We start from the raw sequence: 10,674 nt of genomic DNA, 5'->3' as shown, positions 1-10,674 counted from the left end.
TAAGAATCCAGCTATCCCCCCCCCACCCCCCAAAGGTGGGTGGAGACCAAAAGCAGAGCTAAAAGGATCTTTGGACATTGGACACACCAGGTGTCCAGAAACATGAAACCAAATGGTAATGGTTAATACGTTTGCCCTGATAACTTCATGTGGTCATCATATGTATACAGCTTGAAACAACTCAAATAAATGTACTTCAAGACCTTTAGAGTGGTCACAAAACAGTTTCAGTGTACTGATGTCTCTATGAGACCATAAGCTTGATTAAGACTGATTATTTCTGCGTAGCTGAAATATTTTCCTAAGGTGATATTGGAATGAATGGAGGATTCTCACTGCCTGAGGAAAGAAGCTGCTCTATAGTCTGGTGGTACGGCAGCAGAGACTTCTGTATCTTTTGCTAAACTGCAGCAGAACAACCAGCTTGTTACATAACATTTAAATTTGCTGCATCTCCCTGTTGAAATAACAGTCACAGGGAATGTTGATAACTTTAATTGAACTAACATAATCAATGAGCAACCAGATCTTTAAGATGTAATAATACATGCAACCCAGATTTACGAATGCTAATGTTTACGTTGTTTCATCGTTGTTATATTACATTTAACGATCTTGTGAGAAGAGAAAAGAGAAGAAGGAAAAATGACGTCTTTCTTTCACTTGTTCTCAAAACAAGACGAAGAGGAGGTGGTGCTCATACGGCTTTTCTCTCAAGGAGCGGCCTGAAAAAACAACAGTGTAATGAAACTTCAACAATTAGATTGGTGTCTAAAATAATCAGATATTATAAACAAAAACTACATGAAAATAAGATGTCACAAACTACTTACAAACATACTTCCCCTGTCCATAACTGTCCAACAGCTATGTTGAAAATATACATATTTTTGTCTCTTATTGAGGGACGTTTGATGAGTTTAGATGTAATTTTATAATAGTTTTCAATATAATGATAATGTCACTTTATGAAAAGACATCATCAATAGCATGGAGATGTCTCAAGAGGAGCGACAAGCCTTAAAGTTTATAAAGTTGTTCACAGGAAATGAACATTTTTAGGGTATTTTGGCGCATACTGTCTCGGGCGTATGGCTCCGGCAGACGTGGAATGAAATAAAACAATCATAAGGATATTATGCTGTACTTTTCCTGATCATTTCTCTTCATATTCAGATGTTTGTCATTATGATTATGTGTGTTTTTGCTGCAGAACAAAGAGTGCTCATTATGTGTAATGTTGTGGATTATAGGTAATATTCAACTAAAGAGCACTCTGGGTAACAGATGTGTTGCAGATGAGTTTTCTGATTGTTGTTGAGCTCCGCTGTGTCAGAGGGAAGGCAGATATCTTTACGGCCAACGTGTTAACTGCCTTCTAATGGTTGTTTGTGTACTAAAGAAAAAAAAAACTCTTAAAAGTTTTCTTTTCTTGGACGAGTACGTTGGAAAACAGGAATAGTTTGTACAGTACTGTGTGCTCGTATTCTGTGCGGTTAAATTCAGCCAAGTCTCCCAGGATTCAGTATAAATCTTGGCCGAACAGAAAAGCCTGAAACAGCACTAAACGTTCCCATTAATATCCATCTCAGTTCAAATAAGTTGAGGTGTATTAGCAGTGAGGTATCTTTTGTGCCACAGACGAAAGCCGTTGAGTCATTTAATTAATCGTTTCTGACCTTAATAATCACTGAAACAACAATATAAAAAAAGTAAAAAGGACGTCCTCCAGTGAAAACACGGCTGCAGACACTCCCCGACCTGCCCGGCAGCCGTGGTCAGCGCGTGGCCCGCTGTCAAAACACGGCATGCATGTCAGCGCAGAGGTCAGGGCTGGGCGAGGAGGAACTGGCACTCCTCACCCTCTCCGGGTGGGGGAGGGAAGCAGGAGGTTTGGGACTGATGGAGCCCACAGGGAGGGTGTCGAACGGCCTTGGCCGCGGCGAGAGGGGTGGAACAACCCGGCAGCGAGGTTTTACTGGACTGCGAGAGGAAAAAATCCAAAGGTTACGGGAATATTTGGTCCTTATTTTCCCTTCAACACACACTCTGTGTTTTTTAACTGTGTTGTTGCATGTGGACAGAACAAGTGAGCAAAGCAGCGGAGGAGGACATTTAGATCTTATAGGAAGATGCAGCAGGAAAGTATTTAAGTTTAACTATGTAAGTAGGAGGCAGAAACTTTTCCTAAACCAACCTGCATGCCAAAATACGTGAAACGGACGCTTTACTTTGAAAATCTAACATCTGAGGTTGCATACTTTTTACTGTGAAATTGACCTAGCAACCCTAAACGTGCAAAATGAACTTAAAAGAGGTAAGTAGAGTGTTAAAGTTTGAATTTCCCAATTTATATACTAATTAATTTAATCTAATGTAACATGTAACTGTATCTGTTATATAAATGTAGTGCTATAATAAGCAAAAAGATGCAACTCTGATTTAAAGTGGGAGGGAGAAACTCGAGTATAATTACTCTAAAATCTTACAATACTCGAGTAAGTGTCGCCAGATGTTCAGAGATTAAAAAGAAAAAGGAGACAGACGTTTTTTAAAACAAGCTGTAGGAGACGTGTGTTTTCTGTCCACATGTGGATTTCTGTGTGTGTGTGAGTGTGTGAGTGTGTGAGTGTGTGCAGCGGGTGATTTATGGCCGCTGTCTTCCTCTGCCAGCAGTTTGTCTCTTGTAGCATGGAGGATGAATGGCCCGCTGTCAGCCCTGCCTCAACCCCTTCCACTGGTCTCTCTCTCTCTCAAATTACCTCCCTTCTTCTCCTCCGTCCTCCCCTCTCTTTACTATCTTATCTCCCCACATGCTCTTCCTCTGCGTGCACCTTGTCATCCTCACTTCCTCTTACCCATCCTCTCTCCTCCGCTCACTTTGTTGATTTGATCCCCCCCCCGCCGCTGCTGGTGTTTCGGTGACCCCGCCCATCTCCATCTGTCACCGTGGATCTGAGGAGAGCTGCGACCAAATCATGACCTCTAATCTAAAGCTCAGATTTCAGGGAGCACTTCGTTCGAACGCAGCACAGATAGTCCGATATCTCCTTCTCGTAAACCGCCTGACGTCTCACTGACTGGATGTTGAGTTTGCTTTAGGATGAGGGAGAAAAGTGACACCTGACTCTGAATGTCAGTCGATGGTGTAGAAAGCATTCAGATAATTTACTTAAACATTCCACAGTGAGTTCAACTGATTATGAAACAGTCTAATTTTCATAGTTATGCCTCTGATATGACCTACGTAAGAGAACAAGACCATCAACAAGAAGATTGGATATTTCTGTATAGTTAGTATAAGCTTGTCGCCTTGTATACATTAAACAGCTGTGCCAAAAGAAAAGGTAAGTATCAATAATGTCTTGCATTTTTCTTTCACTCGCCTCCAAAACAAGATCACCATAACTCACAAAGTACTTCTTAAATTCTTACTTAAGTCAACATGAGAGTAGAATCAGGAAAAGTCCTAAAAGTGGTAAAAACTTCCTCTGTGGCTGTTGCATTAGTGTAAAATCAGCATTTAACAGTTTTATTTAGTTGAATTGGAAGTTATTTTTAATTATGTTGTACAAAAGGGCAACTAATGATAATTTTCTTTATTGGTGATTATTTTAAGGGAAGCACAATCGATTTACATGTGGATTATCTGTATTGACCAATAATTCAGTTAAATAAAACTGATAATCTGAGGCGAAAGTACCCTGGTGCAGCAGGCGGCGGTTCACAGCTTTAAAGTTGGTTTGTGATCCGCCTGTAAACACAAAGAAGAGCCCAACATGTTGATGCCGGTGTTGATGGTTTTTACAGTTTCAGAGGAAGACGACATATTTGCAACACATGTTTCACAGAGGTTCAAGGAGGAAAGACGACCTCTGACAAGTTTTAACACAACATTTCTTATTAGAGCTGTGAAGCCTTTCTTACCCTCGGGGGTGCTGGCAAGCCAGTGACTGCTGTTCAAGACTCAGTGTGAAACCACTGGATATTTGTAATGAGGAAACACGTTTGACACCAGCGGAACAATTTCTCGCAGTGTTTTCTGCCCATCTAGCATCGTGGAAGCCAAACCAGGTATCTCAATCCAAAATGTGAATTCTTGTGCCTAAACCTAACCAGACTACCAGCAGAGCACTGTCACAACACATCCCTGGTTTTCAGAAATGTTCATTACCAACATTAATTCTGGAGAGTCGGTTGTTTTTACTTGTTTCTCAGTAGATACCCATGTTCTTTCAGACTATCAGATTCAGGTTTCTGTCTATAGGAGATACCTTTAATGGCATCAAGACACTGTACATCTTCGGCACCACTAAAGGCTGTGATATGCCAAAAAGCCTGAAGAATAATGTCTCCCGCTGTCATTAATTGTGCTGTCATTATCATAATTTAACATCCTGCTCACCCCTCTCCATCTTTATCACCGCTTGTGCTGTTCAGTCATTAATCAGACTGGAAGAAGAGCGAGGCGGGCGGCCAGACAAATGAAATTTTGAAAAAAATGACCTCTCTATCAATCCCATTTCCAACACATTAGAAAGGAAGCACTTTTTCTTCCTCTCCTCTAGCACTCAGCCTTTCCCGGGCTAATGGTAGATATACAGTGACATGGTAATGATCTGGCCACGGCTGCAGAGCACAGGCTGTATTGATCAGCGGCTGATTTATTGCAGGTTACGGCTGATTATTGGGCCATTAATCAGTCTAGGATTACCCTATCAATAAACTGCTTACGTTTGTTTGTAAAGTGCTTGCCAGGCCGCAGGGAAGGGCAGTGCAAGTCCGAGCCCCAGTGACACACACACAGCTACTATTTCAGCACAAAGATAAGCTATTTAAAGAGAGATATTCTTTACCATATGGTCTGAAAGCTCTGCTGTAGAAGTAACGAGATAAATCACTTTACTCATACATGTTTCTGCCATTTGTAAAGATTTATCTATGGTCCATTGTTTAAAAAACTACTTATAGTTGACTGAATAAAATATTTATCATTACTTCCCAAATCCACAAGAGATCTGGTGATCTGCAGCTGTATGGTTAGGGTGAGCAAGATAACAATTTTAGCCTGAAAGGGCTCTTAAAAAGTAAAAATGTTCACACTCCTCTAGCTCAGTTTTTGGTCTCCACCACCTCCTGAGGAAAATATTTGTCTCTTCAGTCAGACATTATAAGAGCGAGACAGATCACTGAAGGCAAAAAGATAAAATCAAAGATAAAATATTAGCCATTCATGTTGGACAAGAGCGCACAGTAATGATTTGCATCATTTTTAACCAATTTGGTGACGAAACAGCAAAAAACTGGAATCCTTAGTTCACACTAGAGGCCATTGTCCCTCAACACCACAGATCCTGAGATGTGCTCCATTTGATTGACAGCTTATATGCCCGTCCTAGAGCCTGCAACAGTCAAATCTGTGATTGTGTAGACGAGTGACCCACTCTCTTTACTTTCTCCTCTCTCCTAAACCACTGACATGCCGGCCTCCAGATGAATGATGCATCATCTAGCCGATGTTTTTTAAATCCAATAATATAGAGTTTATTACAGCTTTTAAAGACAAACTCAGAAATTATGCTTTAACGCTTTAAGCTACTGTTGATCAGAATTACATCTACAGAAAAAAGAGAATTTCAGACTTGACTTGCCTAAGAAAAAATGAGACTCGGACCAAATGAACCGAGTCTTTGACTTTAGTCATATGTCAACTTCTTCATCCTGAAATAAATTCCATGGGATATGCCAAAATGGCTGCAGAGTGGCAAGACTTTAACTAGTCTATAATCATCTGCTTAGGCCAAACACAACACCATGAGAACAGTGAGAGTTAACCAAAACAGCAAAGTTGTCTTGTACATCTTGTACCATCAAACTTTGTTGCAGCAAAGCCGCCGCCATCTTCCCGGATCTCCATCTGCTGAGTACGTCACCATCACCAGTGACAGCTTGAACAACCGTGTGCGTCATAATAAACTGAAATGATCCTTTAAAGCTTCCGCGCTGACGCAGTCCCGACAGCGACAACTCTGGCACTGCTACTCATTTTTCTTCCTCCCGTGTTTTGTGTGTGTGCACGCCTCAGTGTGGCTGATGATAAATGAGCGCAGCAGATTCTGAGAAAGCTCGCGGAGGAAAGAATAATGGGTATTTAAGCACACTTGTAAATTACCAACACATTTGTCTTAGACTGTCCCCTTAGGGACGTCTGACAGCACAGCACACAAAGTACATAAAGCTCACATACATCTGTTCCGCGTAGCCTTATTGGATCTGCTGACATCACTTAAATACAAACTGTCATGCCGTGTACCATAATTCATACTTTGACAGAGCTCATAAAGAAGTCTTTGCTGTCTTTGCACCTGCATTCATGTGTGTGTGTGTGCGTGTGTGTTTATATGCCAGAGCCTGTCTCAGCAGGTGTGTGCCGGGTCACGCAGAGTGCACGCCGATGTTTATCTCTAAGTACCACAGACAGGCATGCTGGACCGCCTGGTGGGAAAGTGGGATTACAGCTATCTGTTCCTCCGCAGCCCGCTGAGCGCCAAGCCTGTGATTCTGCAGTTACATGTTTCCATCAGCCGCACACATGCTGTCTGACACTCTGTTATGCAAAGGTGTTTGACCCGGCCAAAGTACGGAGGCCCGGAGGGTTGAAACACAACAGCATTTCACAAAACACAACAACATTTTGAAAACAGCAACATTTTGGAAAACACAACAACAATTTGGAAAACAACAATAGTTTGGAGAAAACAACAACATTTTGGGAAACACAACAACAACAACGTGGAAAAAAACAACAACATTTTGGAAAACACAACAACATTTTGGAAAACATCATTCTGGAGAAAACAACATTTTGGAAAACACAACAGCACTTCACAAAACACAACAACAACAACATTGATGGTTTTTATGCAAAATGTTGTGTTTTCCTAAATGCTGTTGTGTTTTGACCCTCCGAGCCGCCGTACAATCCAGCTGGTCGTATGAGCGCATGAGAGACGGTGACAGTGATGATGAAATGTTTGGCGTGGCGAGTCGGGTGTTTTTCAATATTTAGACGGTGAGATTAGCGAGAACGAGCTTTATTATCATTAATTGCAGACTCAAGGATAAATCAGATAGCTGCTTGGCTTTGAACTTGATGACTTTGCTTTGACTTTTCGCTGGACTGCATCCTGCGAAGCACAGAGCTGTTTTGAGTCGCCTGCCAAAGTTTGGATCATAACACGGCTTTGTGATTCTCCAGCCGCAACCTGCTGAACGGCCTCCAGAAAAGGCCTCCGATTCATCATCCGCCTTCATAAACAGTCATTAATGTTTATGGCAGGTGTCGTGACATGTTTACGACAGCATTATGTCTGCTTTACGAGACCACTGTCAAGTCAGGTTTTACGACTGCGGCACTCGGAGGCGGCGAGGGGACTGCTGGCAGCCCGTCCGCGAGGTTTCTGGTATGTTTAATCAGTTACTCGAACACCGACACAAATAAAAAGAGAGAACAGCGTTTGGCAGGGAAGTCGGTCTGTTTGACGGGGAGAGCCATCAAACCTTCTCATTAAACTCTCTGCATCCAGGCTCCCCTGTTCTTGAGGGCTTTTATAGGAAAATCACTATTCTCAATTTGCTAGCTGTTGTAAAAGTTGTGTTCCAGGTTGTGGTTGTGGGTTCTGGTGGGAGTTGAACAACGCCACAGAATCCCCCGCCGGACCGCTTTATGGCGCGCTGTAAAGCTGTTGGCAGGCCGACAGAGGCAGTTTCTTTTTATCTGGCTGCTACATGTAATTTAAGGAAGGAAATTAAGGTTGTAATTTACATTCATGTCAATAGATTTTTTCGTATTTGTTGATACTGCCAGAGTTTCGTGTGGAGAAACTACAGAACTACTCTACCTTGTTTTTCAGAATTCTTGTATAATGCTTTACCTGAAGTTAAACAGCCACAGTTGGCATGTTGCAACTGATTATTATTAATGCTCCATAAAGCATAAGACATTATTAACAGGGACTTTTTAGGTGCCAGGTTGAGAAAAATCCCTTTGACTTTATGAAAAACAAAAACTTGTAAAGCAACAGCTCACCCTAATATGAAAATTCAATCAATATTGACCCTCAAGTCAGTGGAAAGGGATGAAGTTTCGTAGCCAATAAATCATTTCTGGAGCTTTGCAGCAAAACAGCTTTACAACATTCTCATTCTCTGTTTCAAAATGTTAAAAGAACAGGAAAAAAAAACCCATAAAATATATGTGCATACAGCACATCCTTGATAATATTAACATCCCTAATGTTAGATAACTTTAACATCCCCCAACACTAGCTAAAGTTAACATCTCTAATGCCACCTAACATACCTAATGCTAGATAACTTTAACATCTCCAACAATGGCTAACATTAACTTCCCATTAACATCTGTAACGCTAGTTAACATTAACATCACCTTGGTTCCTAACATTAACATGACTACCACCACCTAACATTAATATCCCTAATGGTAGCTGATGATAACATCCCTAATGTTAGATAACTTTAACATCCCCCAACACTAGCTAAAGTTAACATCTCTAATGCCACCTAACATACCTAATGCTAGATAACTTTAACATCTCCAACAATGGCTAACATTAACTTCCCATTAACTTCACACCACTACGATTCCTAACATTAACATTCCTAATGCTAGCTGATGATAACATACCTAATGCAAGCTAACTTTAACTAACTAGCTAGCTAAGTAGCTAACTCTCCAACAATAGCTAACATTAACATCCCCGTTCACTAGTTAACATTAACATTACTACAGTTCCTAACATTAACATCCCTAATGCTAGCTGATGTTAACATCCTTACACTTACTAATGTAAATACTCCAGCTAACATTAACATCTGTAACGCTAGTTAACATTAACATCACCTTGGTTCCTAACATTAACATGACTACCACCACCTAACATTAATATCCCTAATGGTAGCTGATGATAACATCCCTAATGTTAGATAACTTTAACATCCCCCAACACTAGCTAAAGTTAACATCTCTAATGCCACCTAACATACCTAATGCTAGATAACTTTAACATCTCCAACAATAGCTAACATTAACTTCCCATTAACTTCACACCACTACGATTCCTAACATTAACATTCCTAATGCTAGCTGATGATAACATACCTAATGCAAGCTAACTTTAACTAACTAGCTAGCTAAGTAGCTAACTCTCCAACAATAGCTAACATTAACATCCCCGATCACTAGTTAACATTAACATTACTACAGTTCCTAACATTAACATCCCTAATGCTAGCTGACGTTAACATCCTTACACTTACTAATGTAAATACTCCAGCTAACATTAACATCTGTAACGCTAGTTAACATTAACATCACCTTGGTTCCTAACATTAGCATGACTACCACCACCTAACATTAATATCCCTAATGGTAGCTGATGATAACATCCCTAATGTTAGATAACTTTAACATCCCCCAACACTAGCTAAAGTTAACATCTCTAATGCCACCTAACATACCTAATGCTAGATAACTTTAACTTCTCCAACAATAGCTAACATTAACTTCCCATTAACTTCACACCACTACGATTCCTAACATTAACATTCCTAATGCTAGCTGATGATAACATACCTAATGCAAGCTAACTTTAACTAACTAGCTAGCTAAGTAGCTAACTCTCCAACAATAGCTAACATTAACATCCCCGATCACTAGTTAACATTAACATTACTACAGTTCCTAACATTAACATCCCTAATGCTAGCTGACGTTAACATCCTTACACTTACTAATGTAAATACTCTAGCTAACATTAACATCTGTAACGCTAGTTAACATTAACATCACCATGGTTCCTAACATTAACATGACTACCACCACCTAACATTAATATCCCTAATGGTAGCTGATGATAACATCCCTAATGTTAGATAACTTTAACATCCCCCAACACTAGCTAAAATTAACATCCGTAACATCTCTAATGCTAGCTGACATTAATATTCCTACACTAGCAAACGTCAACATCCCTAATGCTAATGTAAATACCTAACACAAGTTGACAGTAACATCCCAAAAGCTAGCTGGAGTAAACATCCCAAACACTAGCTTATGTAATTACCTGACACTAGCCAACATTAACATCCTCTAACTCTTTCATGTTATTTTTCAGAAACAAACAATCATTTTGGACCCCACAGACATTCTAGAATTATTTATTCACTATCATAACAATGTTTTTATGGAAGAGAGATACTTATTCTGCACCTTTCTACAAGCTCTGTAGCTGTCTCATGTTTTTTTTTAAATGATTTGTCAAAATAAGAACATTATCATTACGACCTTTGGATGAGGCCATGTGGCTTTGACGTCATTCAGTCATCTTTTCTTCCCTCCGCTTAGTCCTGAATACTTTTTTTTGGGGGGGGGGATTCTCACCACAGCCAAGCAAACAACCCTCCATTGTATTCAGCGCTTTTGTCATTGTGCAGTAAGCAAATTGAAATGTATGATGGCGTGACAATGTGGCGCAAAACACAAAACACTTGCTGGGCACATCAATCACTGCTGCACGGAGGGATGACACTGTTTATAGCGAGGTTACAGTAAATCACACAGTGACGGTTTAATCCCGGGGAGAGTTTTACAGG

General features: G+C 40.4%; 1 long non-coding RNA gene across 2 annotated transcripts; it reads right to left on the bottom strand.

Moving 5' to 3' along the window:
• Nucleotides 1–7,078: 7,078 nt before the first annotated feature.
• On the bottom strand, nucleotides 7,079–10,138 carry LOC119029945. 2 transcript variants are annotated; one of them, XR_005078136.1, is made up of 2 exons: nucleotides 7,902–10,138; nucleotides 7,079–7,784 (listed from the first exon to the last, which is right to left on the bottom strand). It is a non-coding gene; the product is annotated as an uncharacterized LOC119029945 (long non-coding RNA). The 2 variants fall into 2 exon arrangements; XR_005078137.1 differs by having other exon boundaries at nucleotides 7,935–10,138.
• Nucleotides 10,139–10,674: the final 536 nt, after the last annotated feature.

This window comes from Acanthopagrus latus, chromosome 12 (genome assembly GCF_904848185.1).
Source record: "Acanthopagrus latus isolate v.2019 chromosome 12, fAcaLat1.1, whole genome shotgun sequence".
NCBI classification, from domain to species: domain Eukaryota; kingdom Metazoa; phylum Chordata; class Actinopteri; order Spariformes; family Sparidae; genus Acanthopagrus; species Acanthopagrus latus.
The sequence above is the reverse complement of the archived record's forward strand: the minus strand, read 5'-3'. Positions and strand labels throughout refer to the sequence as shown.